The sequence below is a fragment of the Coffea arabica genome, chromosome 8e (assembly GCF_036785885.1).
Source record: "Coffea arabica cultivar ET-39 chromosome 8e, Coffea Arabica ET-39 HiFi, whole genome shotgun sequence".
NCBI classification, from domain to species: domain Eukaryota; kingdom Viridiplantae; phylum Streptophyta; class Magnoliopsida; order Gentianales; family Rubiaceae; genus Coffea; species Coffea arabica.
In genome coordinates, this window is record NC_092324.1 from 19,923,086 (window position 1) to 19,941,408 (window position 18,323).

The following is an 18,323-nucleotide window of genomic DNA, read 5'->3' on the forward strand; positions in this document are numbered from 1 at the left end:
AGCAATTAGTTAATGATTAAGTACGGGCATGGGCTGGCCCATCTTGTTCCAAGAGCATGGGCCGACTTTTTCCTTTTCCTAGCCTTTAGGGTTTTAGTCACTTTAGCCTATAAATAGGCTTGCTTTGTAAGGTTTAAGGGTCAGAACTTTTATCAATAAAATTGTCTTATTTTCGTTCCTTCTTCTAAGAAGAGTGTTCGAGCCTTTTACTTGCTTTGGCAAGGGTTTTGAGCAATCTTGCGTTTCGTCCTAGATTGTTCTACCGACCTATCCCGTGGAGTAGTCACCTTCATTGGAGTCGTCGTACTACCGTCTTGAATCCAATCGTGTCGTCCGTTTGGTTCTAGATCCCGCAATTCCAAGCGTTGGACATCCTCGCTAGATCCTTGGGCAAACGTGCTACGTGTCTCGAAACAAGTTGATCGAGGAACGTATCAGAAGGTGCTCTAATACCAACTGATACGAGCTCGTATCAGTTGGTATTAGAGCACCTTCTGATACGAGCTCGAATCTCCAAGGTCTTGGCCTAATCTCGTAGGGTTTCTCAAAGTTTCCTTAGGGGTCATTCTTTCACTAAAAAATTTTTGATTTCCAGCTTACTTTCTGCACTTTTGAGTCATTTTCAAGTTTATTTGAGTCAAGTCTCATCAAGTTCCAGCCATTCTATTGTCTTAAATTTCTAGCCATTGCCACTATGTTGATTGAATTGTTAAGCCTTCTTGAGCAATTGTGAGCAAATTCAATTCATCTCAAGGATTGTGATCAAGTACTTAAAAGAGTGGTGAGATTAATAGAGTATGCTTACTTGAATGTAAACATGAGAGTGAGTGGATACATGTAAGGGCGTGTTATGAGGAAATCTTTTTTTGTTTTACTAACCATTTTGCAGGTTAACGATGTCCACTAAAGGGAGTTCCAACAAGTTGAATTTAATCTTAGTATGGTGGATATGATGGGTGAATTTAAGCCGATTTTGCATGAAGCTTTTGAGTCTATGAAAAGACACCTTGACCGAATGCTAACTAAGGATGTCAAGAGGAGGGTTTCTGTGATGATTCCACCTCACTCTAGGGCGAACCCTATATGAGAACTCGAAAAAAAATTATTTTATATTTTCTCTTATTTTTGAAAATTTTAATTTATATTTTCTTTTATTTTACTTTGCTTGTCTTAATTTCACAGTGATTTTATTGGTTGAGTTAAGATTTTTATCATTTCCCTCTTTATATTTTAGTGCATGTTAAATTTTGTAGAGTATTAAGGTAGTTTGACCGACTAGTGAGATATGCGCATTATATTTGGTGGACGAGAATGGGTGTGTTGCTAGAGGAATTATGTGATTAGAAATGTTAAGAGTGTATTAGAGAAACCCTAGATATTTTAGATATTAGAAACAAACAAGAGACAAAGAGATAGGCTTGAACAAACTCGTGCCTCTTGTCACTGGTTGAAGACACCATTTGACCAAGACCTTTCTTTCATTAATTTCCTTACTTTCCTTTTTTATTATTTCTGCCCTGTATTTCTATGGTTTTGGCCGAATTAAGGAGAGAAAAGATAGAGAGAAAAGGAAAAAAAAAAGAGAGAGAGAAAATGGTTGGATGCCAAGTGTTGGCAATCAAGGTCACCTTTGACCAAGACATTTCTTCCATCATTATCATCTAGTGAAGCAAAACTTTCTTCATTTTCTTTCCTTCTTGGCCGAGAGAGAGAAGAGAGAAAAGAGAAAAAATTCCTTCAAGTTCCATCTTCATTTCTTGCTTCATTTGGAGAGAAATCAACCTAAAACCCTAAATCAATCCATAGAAAATTGCAACAAGGTGGCAAGGAAACTTGAGGTGGAGCGATTTTGGGGGAAAGAAAGCTATAGCTTGCTACTCACCTTGAGGTTTGAAGGTATTTTAGCAAGGAACTACTCTATCTCTTTAATCTTACATTGAATGAGATTATCGCTTGTTTGTAGTAGGTTTTATGGAAGATTATGTAGTTTTGTATAGTAGTTTCCTATTTCCAGCTTGTATTGGAAATTTCCAGCTTTGAAGGATGATTTTCCAGCTTGCTATGAAATTTTGGGCTGCCATGAGGATTTTCCAGCTTGTACATGTATTTTTGGCTTCACTTAAAGGATTTCTAGCTCTTGGTGTTAAATTCCAGCTTAGGGTTTAAATTTCCAACTTAGATATATGTTGAAGATATGCTAGGTATATGCCTAATATAGCTAGTTTTGTGGCTGGAATAAGGACCCTTTGTAGCTTATAACTTATAGACTTGATTTGGGGCTGTTTTGCTATGAGATTGTAGGCTTGAAATTGGAGGAAAATAAAAGGAAAACAGGGGAGATGCTACCCGTTTTTGTTCTTGTAGTTTAAGTGAGTGGAAGTGACTTGGAGCTTGATATATATGTTCAAAGTTGATAGTTTTGTGGCTTAGAATATGCACCATTTGATACGTTCCTCGATCAACACGTTTCGAGACACGTAGCACGTTTGCCCAAGGATCTAGCGAGGATGTCCAACGCTTGGAATTGCGGGGTCTAGAACCAAACGGACGACACGATATGATTCAAGACGGTAGACGACACTCCGATGAAGGTGAATACTCCAGGGGAATAGGTCGGTAGAACAATCTAGGACAGAACGCAAGACTGCTCAAAACCCTTGCCAAAGCAAGTAAAGGAATTGTAACTCTCGAATGTAAGAGAAAACAATGCTGAATTTTTATGATAAAACGCCTACCCTAAAACCTTACAAAGCAAGCCTATTTATATGCTAAAGTGACTGAAACCCTAAAGGGACTAGGAAAGGGAAAAGTTGGCCCATGGTCTTGGGACAAGATGGGCCGGCCCATGCTCTTACTTAAACACTAATCAATTGCTAAATAACTACTAAGGCCTAAGGCCCTATTCGGCCAACTCATTTGGAGGCCCACTTGAGTCTTCATGGGCTTGGGTCATGGTGTAGATAACTCGATTAAAATCCTTCAAGCCTTCAATATCTCTATGGACTCCATGTTGGTTTTGGACAATTCGAACAAGGGCATGGAGGGATTCTTTGAAGGGCTTGGCTCGTGCACGTGTGACTGGGCCCAATGGAACTCGGACTGGGTCATTACTTGGGCTAAGGTCCGTGCACACATCAGTCCCCTCCACTTGAGCAGGATTTGTCCTCAAATCTGGATGGAAATGAATGACATGAACAAGGGTTGGTATCATGGCTCCAGTGGCTCCTCTTGTTCGTATCATTCCCCCCCTCTTGAAAGCAATTTGCCCACAAATTGAAGCACGAATGGTGACAAGACGAGTTACATGCCTTCGACTCAATCTTGTTATGATGGCTACAGATGGCATCCAATGCAAAGCCCATGGGCTAAGTTGGAACATAACCCTTGTCGAACCTTGAATCTCACAAACCATCTTCAATGTATGCTCAACTTGATCGTTTGTGGTCATGAGGTAAGGGTCCTCAAAGTGGTATGAAGTGTATCCCATGAAATCGAACTCCGGCTCGAACACACTTGCAAGGCACCAAGGCGGATTTGGTGATGTTGGAGCTTCATGTGGACTAAGAGCAAGACGAAAATCATAATGGTCATTGAGGTACTTGTTCTTTAAACGAACCCTTGGTACACAACGATTCCCAAAGTGTGGAGTGTTCCCTTCAAGACGAGCTCGAATCAACTCCCCTTTGGTGTGGACTGATTTGAGTTGACATTGTTCCATGAATGGATACCAACGGGGTTTAACTCTTGGAGTGCCAACTCCATGGAGGCTTGCAAAGTCTACAATTGATTTTGGAATGGAACACACCAAGATCAACTCAACTTGCCTTTGCTTGATCTGTATAAAAGTAGAAACACTAAACAAAGCGAAGGTAAGTTCGTTAGGAAAATAATAGGCCTTCACCGGGTTGCTCAAGATCAGCCCACTTTCTCTCTTTTCTTCCTTTTTACCACCCATCTCATTAGATTTTTCCATCTCTTTTTCTAGTTCAACAGCTGACCCTTTCATCTCATTACTTTCAACTCCCTCGGGTTTTACCTCTTCAGGCACAATTCCTTCATCTAGCTTTTTCTCCATTCTATAACGCTCAAGCTCACTTTTCATGCATGCTAGATCAATACAAAGTTGGTCATAAGTAAGTGATACAAGTGCAAGACGACGACTATTAAATAAGAAGGAATACTTATTAGTATGTCCGTCATATTTAATTTCTCGCCTCGACATCCATGCTTTGCCCAACAACACATGTGTCACTTGAATTGGGACTACATCACACAACACCTCATCCACATATTTGCCGATGTGAATAGGTACAAGTGTGTGCTTAGTAACCCAAACATCACCATGAGTGCTCGTCAACTTGTACGGTTGAAGATGATCAATGGTTGGAAGATTTAATTTCTCAACCATGATAGCGCTTGCAAGGTTGACTTCACAACTCCCATCAATGGCCAAGCTACAAATTTTATCTTTGACATCGCAACGGGTATAAAACCAACCAAGCAACTGAGATTTGACGAGGTCCAATTGCTCATCTACACCACGTAATGCCACTTCTTTGACTCCCTTAGGATCAGGAAGACAATGTTGTGGGCTAGCTTTTATGCGTCTTGTATTCGCCATGACGTATGAGGGAACCTGCAAAAAGTTAGCAACGAAACCGAAGATATTGCCTTTCACGCTCCCTTACGTGTATCCACTCGCACTCGTGTATATGGATGTCACTCTAATGGACTTACCAAATACCTTTACCTGTTGGGTTAGGTAGTTGAGAAAGGCCGCTCAAGTCCAATAATTTTCGCCAACTTTTTCCACAAGAGTAACCAAGAAGGTAAGACACAAATATGGGTGCAAAATGAAGCGGAAATAGACGACTTTGAAAGGCCAATAATGGCGGACAGAAATGGAAGTGCGCCAATGGGGACACAAAAGAAAGAAACCCTAGCTTCCTAAAATGTAGGAGTGGGTTCCTAGAATGTAGGAGAGTGTTCCTAAAATGTAGGAGAGAATGTAGGAGAGTGTTCCTAAAATGTAGGAGAGAGTGTATGAGAGTATACCTAAAATGTAGGAGAGAATGTAGGAGAAAATGTAGGAGAGTGTTCCTAAAATTTAGGAGAGAATGTATGAAAGTATTCCTAAAATATAGGAGAGGATGTAGGAGAGTATTCCTAAAATATAGGAGAGAATGTAGGAGAGTGCCCCAAAATATATGAGAGAATATAGGAGAGTGTCCAAGTGAAACAAAGAAACCCTAGCCGCAAGTAGACATCCTAGCCGCAAGTAGAAAACCCTAGCCGCAAGGATAACCCTAGCAAGAGAAGGAAACCCTAGCAAGATAAGGAAACCCTAGCAGTCGTAACGTTATTGTTCATGCTGCCCAAGCGACAACCAATTAACGAGACAGATTTGGGAGCAACGTTGAAACACCAACAACCAGAATTTTTTATGCACAAACGACTCAAACGCAAAAAACAAGTTGTGGACAGAAATTATCAACAAACTAGACACAACACAAAGGAGATAACACACTAACAGATTTTGTGTTCGGATGAACAGTACGTGAACAGTGTCGGATGAACAGTACGTGAACAGTGTCGGATGAACAGTACGTTTTTTTTTTTCCTTTTTTGTGCAGATTCGGCTATGGCTAAGTGCTGGGCAGAATAGATGCCACGAGAGTATGAAATCTGGGCAGATTGGGACTAGCAACAATAACACACAACTGACCAGAAATCGACGCGACCAAAAGACAAGAACTAACGGACAGAAATCTCTTTTTTTTTTTTTTTTTTTGACAAGCGACGCAAACAGAATTTTGTGACTAACAAAGGCACAACAAGAACAAGAACTACGGACAGATTAGGCACAACTTTGACCAAGAATTGGTCGCAACAATGACGTACTAAACAGCGGACAGATTTGCAACACAAGAAATCACACGAACAGAATTTTTTTTTTGAGACAAGTGCAGCGGAAATAAGGAAAGCTAAGACAACTACGGATATAACAGAAGATACCTCAACCAAAGCTCTGAAGCCAACTGATACGTTCCTCGATCAACACGTTTCGAGACACGTAGCACGTTTGCCCAAGGATCTAGCGAGGATGTCCAACGCTTGGAATTGCGGGGTCTAGAACCAAACGGACGACACGATATGATTCAAGACGGTAGACGACACTCCGATGAAGGTGAATACTCCAGGGGAATAGGTCGGTAGAACAATCTAGGACAGAACGCAAGACTGCTCAAAACCCTTGCCAAAGCAAGTAAAGGAATTGTAACTCTCGAATGTAAGAGAAAACAATGCTGAATTTTTATGATAAAACGCCTACCCTAAAACCTTACAAAGCAAGCCTATTTATAGGCTAAAGTGACTGAAACCCTAAAGGGACTAGGAAAGGGAAAAGTCGGCCCATGGTCTTGGGACAAGATGGGCCGGCCCATGCTCTTACTTAAACACTAATCAATTGCTAAATAACTACTAAGGCCTAAGGCCCTATTCGGCCAACTCATTTGGAGGCCCACTTGAGTCTTCATGGGCTTGGGTCATGGTGTAGATAACTCGATTAAAATCCTTCAAGCCTTCAATATCTCTATGGACTCCATGTTGGTTTTGGACAATTCGAACAAGGGCATGGAGGGATTCTTTGAAGGGCTTGGCTCGTGCACGTGTGACTGGGCCCAATGGAACTCGGACTGGGTCATTACTTGGGCTAAGGTCCGTGCACACATCACCATTTGTCCCCTACAATATGTGGCCTTGATTGAGGTTCATTTACTATGAAACTAGGATTTGAATTGGATGGTTAACTTAAAGAAATATGGGGACATATTGCTGGATTTTCTCCTTGCTGGTCAAGTGAGGGTTGGGGTGTGAATCTAGGGCATTTTTGTTTTCCTCTTGTATATGATTTTACTCAAAACACTTGTTATTGTGATACCTCGACTTTTAGGATAATGTTTTTTTTTAGTCTCAACGAGGATATTACGGTTTCTTTATTTTATTTTTGTTTTAAAGACTAGAAACTCTACTTGTACTCAAAACCCTAGTTTTACTTGTGACTAACAAGTTTTTCTTAAATCCCTCATATTTTACTTAAAACCTAATTTTAATCTATGGAGTTGTAAAATCCCTCATATTTTTCTTAAAATTCCCTTTTATTTGGAATCCATTACCTTATAATAGCTATACTACTCATTTACAACCCCAATGGTTGAAATAAAGACTCGGCATTACGAGTTTCCTTTTTCATTCATCGTTAGGGTAAACAAAGGTTTTTACGTCTTTTCGTAGTGTGAGTAATCGGTACGGAGTGTGTACTAAATTTGGTGATTAAAAGTGAGTTTTAGATAAGAAATGTGTGTGATTAGAAGTAATAATAATAAATTAGTGAATTATAAGTTAAAACCCTAGTACGTGCGAAATAAGGAAAATCGGGTTGAACCGATGTGTACCGTTCGTTACCGATTGAGCATTGGAGAAATTGGGCGTCTAGGTTAGAGAAATTGGGCTGTTGGGAAATAAGTCATAGGACACATAAGTATTCGATTGCCTTTAAGTGGAACCGTATCTATTAAGATGAAATGCCGGAGAACTGATTCAGTGATGTTTTGTTGTTTAAGTATGGAGACTGGTGGATCTAGCGATACCGGTGGACCTAACGGTGCCGGAGCATGAGCCACGAGTGTAGGTGGGCCGGTGAACCAGGTGGTGCGCCGACGAGTCCTCAGATATCAAAAGAGGGTCGAGGAACCCTATAGGCTGTATTCTCCCTTCGGTCAGCTGAGTCGATCGTGTAAGTGTCGACATACGTATGGATACCCTGATGAGGTAGTTATGGCTATAGATGACGAGCGTCATTGCCTAGGTATGGCGGTTGACACTATGAGGGCACAGTTAGAGGAGGCCAGAGAGGTGAGCCATGGACAGGCCATGTGCCTGCGTGACCTCGAGGCAGGGTTTTGGGCTAAGGAGGAGCGGACGCATGCACTTGGTCGTCAGCTTGAGAAGACCCACCGTCACCTCTTCGCTTTGAAGGGGCAGATGAGAGAGAGAGCCCGGGGTATTATGCGAGACTGTGAGGTTCTCTTGGATGTGGCTGCGGAGGCGCCACCTAGGGCTGGCGGAGCGGGGCCGATGGATGCGATAGACTCTATGGGCTTTGTAGGGGGTTTCCGCTAGGGTCGTTACTCTGACTTGTTTTGTTGACTCTTTTTGGAGCCGGTGTGCTCATGACCTAACATGTTTTGTATTGGTTGGATATTGGTTGTTATGTGAACTAATTGTGTATACTTTTGGCGTGACTTGTATATATATGTATATATTTTGATCTTTTGGTTATTTCGTGCATGTTATAATTTTCAATGCTTTGAACTCGTACTATATTTTGTTCCAATTATAGAAGCTATAAAACAATCAAATGGAGATCCGTGGTCGAGGGCAAGGAACCGAAGGGGTAACAAATGAAAATGCAAATAGCCAAGCAGAAACCCAAGTAGCTACAGCCATACAGCGCATGGCTGATTTGTTAGAACAAATGATTAACCAACTAGGTCAAGGCCAAGTACAGCATCCCAAAAATCATGAGGGAGAGGACCGTGCCTTAGAACGGTTCCAGATGTTTCTACCGCCAAAATTTTTGGGTGGACCTAACCCTGATATAGTGGAGAGTTGGTTGGATCGAATGTTAGATATTTTCGCTGTATTAGGATACCCGGAGGAACGGCAGATAGCTTTCGCCTTTTTTCAGTTTGAGGGGGCAGCTCGTGTCTGGTGAAATGTGATCCGAGCCAAATGGGATAGAGAGCAGACCCCCTGGACATGGGTTAATTTCACTCGTGAGTTTAATGAGAAGTACTTATCGTCACTTGTGATGATCCTGTGTTATGATAAGGGTCTTGGGAATCTTGCATTACAGTGTCATTCATTTTGTCCTGATACTCCTTCTTTGCTCGTTTGATTCTGGTCCAATGAGGATGACTTGAGTGGTAGTTCCACGATCCATAGTGACCACGCCATATTTCAGGAGGAATGCATATGTTTTCCTGAAATATGTATCTCTGTGCTTCCTCATACTCATCATCAAGGTCTAAAATAGTATGATCCATTTCTTTATAAATTACTGCACTTGGACAGGATTGGACTTGGTTATTTTGCAGATTGCAAGGTCTATGGAAATGGAAAATAACATATTTAGACTGAGTTGAAAATAATCCAGACCAATATGTTAATGGTCGAAACCATTGCAGGAAAACTTGAAGGTTTGGATTTAATGGCTGATTAAAGAAAGGTGATTGAAATTCCATAAGAATATGATATTGATGGCAAAGACACCAAAAATACCATAACAATGATTTTGGGGAATTCATCCTGAGGATAGGCATAAAACTGGATTTTGTATCCCAAATCATCATCTGAAGAATTAGAAAGACTGCTTTCTTCGGAGCCTGTATCTTTAGAGGAATTATCATGAAATTCAGTATAGGTTGAAATATATGGAACTGAATCTTCATGAAGTTCATCTAGCACTGTAGACAAGGGATTATCATATACCCTAGTAGCTTCATTTGCTTTCCTTTCCTGTTCAACAGAAAAAGTTTGATTAGTATAGGTACTAAACATTAATGAAGCCGGCGGTTCTTGTTGAGAAGATGACGGCTGTTCAATGGCAGATTGTTTGGCTTTTCTTTCCCTTTCAGCTTCAGCCTTTCTCTGTTCCTTTTCAGCCATTTTCTTTGCTATTTCAGCATCCTTTTGAATTTGTTTATTTTTATGATATTCTCGTAAAGTTGCTGCAATATCAAAAGGTTTGGTAACCTGTGGCTGTGGTGTTGAAAAGTAAAGAGATGGTGATGGAGTTGTAACTTCACCGAAATAGAAAGGTGTCGGCCAATTCTGAAGTGGTACTGCACCATTCATGGGACCTACCTTAAAAAGAGGTGTGGAAGACCCTACATCATATGTAGGAACTTGACCTGTGGTTTTCAAGACATGTAGCTGATTTTGGATAAACTTTGTTTCTTTTTCTCTGTTGAGAAGAAAATCAGCTAAAGTAGATGGATCAGAGGGCAAGATGTACTTAAGCTCTTGATGTCTTTTTTCAAAAACTTCAATCATGTGAGACACCTGAGATTGCTGAGTTGAGACCGTAGTATCAATTTGTTCAATCTTGTCTTTGGCCTCTGAGATGTTCTTATGAATGGATATAAGGGCAGTGTTTTGAACAAGAGAGTTCTCAGTTTGCCAATTTAGAACATCTTCTGTAGGATTTGGTCGAACAGTTTCTCCACTTGGTAAAACTGTTGAAGAAGTATTTTGGATTTTTGGAGTATGTCTAGCACCATTCTTATTGAAAGTTTCCAATTTTGGAAAATCTGCTTCACTGAACATAAAGCATTCTTGAACATGAAAAGTTGGAATTCGAAGTATTGGTTCAGATTTACAGAATGGTTGAAGAGTCCCTTCCTTTTTGGATTCTTGTGCTTCTTTGTCCAAAATATCAAGACACTTTTGATAATAAGGATGAAGATCCTTTTTTGAATATGAATCAGGTGTCTGAGAAATTTTTGGAATCCAATCAGAAGGAATTTGATAACCATTAAACTGGCTTCTTTGAGATGCAAAGGTGTCAGTGTCTGGATCTTGTGGATCCAGGTCTGGTTTGCAGGGTCGGGGTTCAACTTGTTTTGATTTTGATTTTTTCTTACAAGATAAATCTGGTAAGTCAAAACCAAGAATATTTTCAAGTTGACAGGAGTCACAAATGTTGCAAACATCAAAATAGATATGACCTGAGATAGGATCCTGAAACCATGATACTGGGAGTCCTTCGTTATCAAAATATTTGATAATATCTTGGCTTCGATGTACCTGCTGAAGATTCTGAGGATGATCATCATGTATTTCCCATTGTTTCTCAAATTCTGAGGGATAATACATAGGTACCTGTGCACACATAATAGAAGGATGAGATTTTGAAATCAAATCTTTAAAATGAGAATGATCAAATGAAATTGATGTTCTCCCTTCTTTGGTATGAGATATCCTTGAATTTGAGGATTCAAGGGGTTCATTTGCTTGAGAATGCAAATCTTCATAGTCTGTAATCCAGTCATTTGGTAATAACTGGATTAAATCTTGCTTTGAGATTTGTCGGGGAACATGAGCACAAGAGGCACCATTCTTTTCATCAACTCTTATTAAAAGAGCGTTTTCTCCTCCTGGAATGGCCAGATCAAGGGCATGATTCTGAACATGATAGACCATCTGGTAATGGAGGGTTGCTGCGATGGCGTCTGACACTTGTTCTGCACCAATAATTTGTACCTGTACTTTAAGAGCTTCAAGCAGATGAGGATCTGCTAAAGACATGTTAAAATTTGGGAAAAGGGTGACAAAAACAGTTCCAGCATTTAATGTAGTTTCAGTTGTTGCAATACAAGCATGCTGGTATTGTTTGAATCTGGTATCCAATAGTGCTAGTCGAGCAACTATTGGGAGTCCTTTCCTCCCATGAAATGATAGGGAAATCCTGATAGCTCCAAAGTGTATATGGGTATAACCTTGCTGTTTCCATTGCATAGGGAAATCATTCGGAATATGCAAAGTTATAAACTGTTCTTTCCTGGTAGCAGGAATTGGATGTTGATCAACCTTTGATGCTTGAATGTATTCTTTAACTCCTTTTGGATGTGATCTTATTAAGGATTTAATAACATGAGTAGGAGAAAAAGATTGTTTACCGTAAGCGCTATAAGGATTGATAGTCGGAATAGATGTAGGATTAACCACCTCTGGTTCAATAGAAACTTCATACAAATAATCTAATTTATTACTATGTACTGTCTTTATTTCCAATCCACTATTAGTAGTAATAGAAGAAAACTTGGAAGAAGAAGAAGAAGCCATAATTTAAACACGAGTAATACTCAGGTCTTTATTAATAACAACTTTCTTTTTGGAGTTTTCTCTATCTACTTGCACACGTTCTTCTGAAGAAATAACAGAAATACGATGATACAACAGATCTATCTTTACTTGCCTACTTACAATACTATAAGACCACTGATTAAGATACTCAGAATACTGAACAATTTCAGATTGATATCGTTCAATTCTTTCATAACACTGAGCTTTAGTCAGTTCAATATATTTATCATATATGTGAGGACCTCCAATTATTTGACGAATATGTTCATACCATGCATCAAGACTATCATAATGACGTAAAATCCAAAAATTTAAAACATCATGTTGTTGCATAATATTAGCAAAGTCAGGGAAATCATTCATATGATTGGAATGACAAGAGTAGAGGTTTTGTATAAAAGATTCACCAGGGTTGGCTCTGATACCAAATACCAGAGTGTCTGCTTAGATACCATATCAGAACCATAATTTGCTCCTTGAAGGTATTCCCGAACACAACAGCCTCTCTCCTTTGGGCCTTCAAAAGTTCAAGGGACTTTTATCACAAGAACAACTTATGGCAAAGCTATGGACATCTAAACAATCACGCAGTTATGAGGATCTCTCGGCCTTCCCTGGTGAAACTAAAAACTTAGAATGCCATAGGGATAGAAGCAAACTTGGAATTTTATTGATATTTTCCTCGATGATCCCTTACAATGAAAACTGGCCTCTATTTGTAGAAATAGAATTTGGCCCTTCAGGATAAACGACCCTTCAGAAAAGTAAACAACAAACGACTCTTCGGAAAAGTAAACAACAAACGACTCTTCAGAAAAGTAAACAACAAACGACTCTTCGGAAAAGTAAACAACAAACGACTCTTCTACGGGGAATCTTCCATATCAACATCATTCCAGGCCCACTGGTACTCATCATCTGGGGTATCTGATGGTGTGGTAGCTGGATCTGTAATGTTAAGCATTTCAATGTGATATTGATGTGCCTGTGCATTCCTCCTTCTATTCTCAATGCTTTTCCATTCTGTTCTATTTTTGAATTTATAGGAAGAAACTGTTGAGGATGATGGAAAATCCTGTGATGATCCTGTGTTATGATAAGGGTCTTGGGAATCTTGCATTACAGTGTCATTCATTTTGTCCTGATACTCCTTCTTTGCTCGTTTGATTCTGGTCCAATGAGGATGACTTGAGTGGTAGTTCCACGATCCATAGTGACCACGCCATATTTCAGGAGGAATGCATCTGTTTTCCTGAAATATGTATCTCTGTGCTTCCTCATACTCATCATCAAGGTCTAAAATAGTATGATCCATTTCTTTATAAATTACTGCACTTGGACAGGATTGGACTTGGTTATTTTGCAGATTGCAAGGTCTATGGAAATGGAAAATAACATATTTAGACTGAGTTGAAAATAATCCAGACCAATATGTTAATGGTCGAAACCATTGCAGGAAAACTTGAAGGTTTGGATTTAATGGCTGATTAAAGAAAGGTGATTGAAATTCCATAAGAATATGATATTGATGGCAAAGACACCAAAAATACCATAACAATGATTTTGGAAAATCATCATGTCTGGCAATGAAAATTTGACAGAAAGGATATTCAGGATTAGTTCCAAAGGGATTTAAGATTGAACCTCCATATGAACTGAATATTTCAAATTCATATTGATTTCGGATTCTTTCAATATCCTCCTTTTCCCATGGATGAGGAATTTGGTGAATATCTGGGGGTTCAGAACGAACAGGTGAGAACATGAAACAAGGTTGGTCTTGTTGAGGCAAAGGTTCTTTCCTTGAGAAGAAATCAGCAACAATGTTCTTTTTCCCTTTTATGTTTTTGACATCAAAAGAATATTGGGAAAACCATGCTGACCATCTAAGTAACTGAGGATTAGGGACAGTGTTTTGTTTAAAGTGCAGCATTTTAGGAAATGACCCCATATCCATTTCAACCAAGAAATGATGGGATATAAGGAAAAAAGAGAATTTCTTTATACCATTCTTGACTGCAAGGATTTCTTTGAATGTGGAATGATAATGTTGTTCGGAAACTTTGAATTTTCCACTAGCAAATCCACAACAATGCTTTGTTCCCTGTTCATCTTCTTCAAGTAGTACAGCTCCCCAATATTTATCACTGGCATCTGTTTGTAAGATCTTTTTCCCATCTGATGGAATATGAAGTGTGGGAAGATCTTGGAGTGCCTTCTTGAGGATTTGGATTGCTTGGGTTTGTGAAACACCCCATGGTGGAGGTGTCTTTTTAAGCATTTTAGTCAAAGGACTAATGTGCTTAGAAACTTTGGGAATAAATTCCCGGACATAGTTAACAACACCAAGAAATTGTTGGACCTGGGTTTTTGAAAGATTTTCTTCAGGGAAATCCTTAATGGATTGTCCAACATGCTGTTCAGGAGTGCATTTTCCTTTAGCAATTTTCATGCCTAGGAATGAAATTTCTTGCTGAGCTAAAAACATTTTCTTTTCAGAAAGCATTATCCCGTATTGCTTAAAAAGATGATGAAAATCTTTAAGCAACTCAAGATGTTCTTCAAAAGTATTACTGAAAAGAAGAATATCATCAATGTAAACAAGTGCGGAATGTAAGATAGGCTGAAATATCCTTATCATCACTTTTTGAAAGAGAGAAGGTGCAGTTTTTAAACCAAAAGGCATCACCTTCCATTGGAAATGATGATTTGGGATACAAAATCCAGTTATATGCCTATCCTCCAGATGAATTCCCAACTGCCAGAATCCAGATTTTAAATCAAATTTAGAAAACCAGTTGGCCTTGGATATCTGGGAAAAAATAGTAAATCTGTTGGGTATTGGAAACTTATCATCAAGCAGGAAAATATTAAGAGGCTGGTAATTGATTACCAATCTCATTTTCCCTCTTACCTGTTCAGATCTTTTGTTAACATAAAATGCCTGGCAGGCCCATTGAGAATGAGAAATCTCAATGAGTCCAAACTTTAAAAGTTCTTGGCATTCCTGTTCTGCAAGCTTTGTGTCATTGGGATTCATTCCAGAATGACTAGCTTTTGTGGGATTGATATCCTCATTTTTCTTAAAATGAAGTCGGATAAAAAACTCAGAATTTTCCCACAAAGGATGATCACACTTTTGTAAAAACTCTTGATGATTTGTTGAGCATGATTCTTGAATAATCTGCTTTTGAAACTGCTGGAGTTGATCTTGTTGAACACTTTCTTCTTGTATTAAATACAGCTTTGGGATTTCAATGAAAGGTTTAAAAAACTTTTTTGATTTTATCCCATTCCCTGTAATAAGATATTTATTTTGCCTGTAAAGATCAAATCCTAACAACAAGTCCTTACCGGTAAAGTTTGCTCCCAGAAATTTTGAACTAACACAACAATCAGGGAGAAGTTTGAGAGTGATGGGATTTTTTGTGACAAATCTTGTTTCAAAAAGATTTCCATCAGCTCCTCTAAACTTATTCACTTCAGGAATCCAATATGAGTCTGGTAAGATATCCTTCCTCATGATGGAAGTATGGGCACCTGTATCAAAAAATGTAATAAGAGGTATAGGTTTAGAATATTTATCTAACAAGATATGAATAAGAGTTTGTGGATAAACTTCCTCTTCTTTTTTCTCTTTATTTGCCATAGCAATAGGCCCAATACTTAAGATTTCTTCGGGGACCTGTAAAGCCAATAGAGTAGTGTCAGTAGGCTCCTCTTGTTCAGAAAATTCAGATTCTAAATCAGATATGGAAAAATGAAGTTCATTTTGAATTTCTGAAATTAATTTTACTCCCTTCTGATTTTGAAGACAATTTTTTGCAAAATGTCCAGGCTTTCCACAGATAAAACATTTGTTGCCTTTTGTGCCTCTGAACCTTTTAGACTTTCATCTAAAATATTTCCATTTCTTTCTAAAGGATTTTCTTGGAAAATTCTTATAGGCCTTGGTAAAGCTTTTGAACTTTTTGAATCTTCTGGATCCTTTTCTTCTCTGGGATGGAGTACAGGCTTGGCATTTTCCCTTGGTTATTAGCTCTGGCTTTTTGCAGGCTTGGTCCAAACAAACATCTCCTTTTAGATATTCTCGAATAACTTTCCTCTTATGACAAAGGTCATCAAGAGATAGGAAAACTGCTTGTTTGATTTGGCCAATGGTGAGATTTAAAACTGATCCATACTTATTATGGATATACATTTCTGCACCATCTGCAAGTGGCTTGGGAAGGGAACTGATAAACGGTTGTTTGAGATTAATATCTGCACCAAGAGAGTAAAATAACTTAATCATCTTTTTAAAATGTTTATTTAGATCTCGTCGATCATAAGATAAACATTTTATTTGAAAGAATTCTTTTCTTTTTGCTTCCTGGAATTCTCGGACATTTCCAAGGGGAGAGGATGAGTTCATACGATTACGTCAAGGGACTATGAGTGTGGCGGAGTACGAGACGCAATTTACCAAACTCTCTCGTTTTGCTCCAGAGTTAGTGCTGACAGTCTGAAAGAGAATTCGTCGGTTTGTCCAGGGTTTGAACATTGGAGATTCAAGAGGCACTGGCAACTGCTCAATTGGAGACATATAGTTAAGTTATTGAAAAAGTACAAAGAATTGAGAATACTAAGAGTCAAGTAAAGGATTTTCATGATAAGAAAAGAAGACAACCGGATACAAGTAGTTATATTGATGGACAGACCTCGAGGAGCGAGCCACCATCTAAGATGGGTCGAGGAGTAGGTGGTCCACGATCAATAGGGACCCTGAATCAAGGAAATTTTGAGAAAGGTCAGGCAGGGAGGGGGACCCAGAAGGGTACCTCACGTGGAGGTCCGACATCAGGACCCAGAATGACATGTGGGTTTTGTGGGGCTGCTAACCACATGGAAGATAATTGTTGGAAGAAAGAGCAAGTTCAGAAATGCTACCGATATGGTAGTGCTGAGCACCTGATTGCTCAGTGCCCTCACCTGCCAAAAGAAGGAAATTTGCCAATGGCAGAAGGGAACACTTCTAAGCCAACCAATGAAACGGAAAATCGATTGAAAGTGCCGGCAAGGACCTATGCAATGGGACATCAAGAGGTGACAGACCCATTAGCAATCATCGAAGGTACCCTCCCTATCTTCCATCATATTGAGGTTTCCTTCTATTCGTTTTAAAAGATTACTACCATTAAGGCCGAGTACAACGGAATTATTATGTTGTTAAGATTTTATGGAAGTCGATCTATGAGACGTTCAGCGTTCATTAAGAATACGTAAAGACCATTGAGACTTTGAGATAAGGATTATACGGTTGGTTCTTGGATTGGAATACATAGAGTGACAAACTTTTGAGGTGAATTTTATTATCAATGATGAACTCGTTAATGAGGTATTAGAGTATTCCAAACCTTAGCTCGTGAAAAGATTAAGCAGATTTGACTTAAAGGTTGCAATTTCGAGGATGAAATTCTTTTAAGGAGGGGAGACTGTGATACCCCGACTTTTAGGATAATGTTTTTTTTTAGTCTCAACGAGGATATTAAGGTTTCTTTATTTTATTTTTGTTTTAAGACATTGTTTTGTTTTAAAGACTAGAAACCCTACTTGTACTCAAAACCCTAGTTTTACTTGTGACTAACAAGTTTTTCTTAAATCCCTCATATTTTACTTAAAACCCTAATTTTAATTTATAGAGTTGTAAAATCCCTCATATTTTTCTTAAAATTCCCTTTTAGTTGGAATCCATTACCTTATAATAGCTATACTACTCATTTACATCCCCAATGGTTGAAATAAAGACTCAGAATTAAGAGTTTTCCTTTTTCATTCATCGTTAGGGTAAACAAAGGTTTTTACGTCTTTTTATAGTGTGAGTAATCGGTACGGAGTGTGTACTAAATTTGGTGATTAAGAGTGAGTTTTAGATAAGAAATATGTGTGATTAGAAGTAATAATAATAAGTTAGTGAATTATAAGTTAAAACCCTATTACGTGCGGAATAAGGAAAATCGGGTTGAACCGATGTGTACCGTTCGTTACCGATTGATTGCACCACTTGACCACTACTTTATTACCTTAATGTCCTTGATATTAATTGAACAAAATCAGCTCTAAATATCTTCTCAATGCAGACGAAATTGCGGACAAAAAACAAGCAAGAAAAGAAAATTTTGACTTCCAATCAAAGTGTGACACTTGTCCAACTTTGACTCAAATCAATTCCTACCTTCTTATCTTTCTTGGAGCTCATTTCAGCCTTCATTTCTGTACCTTTCAGCCATGAGTTGAAGAGAGAAAAGAGAGGAAGGAAAGCTAGCAACTTCACCCTGAATCCATCTTAGTTTGAGTGAAAATCCAAAATCTAAACCGATTAAACTTTCATTTTAGTGCTTAGATAGTTGTGTGTG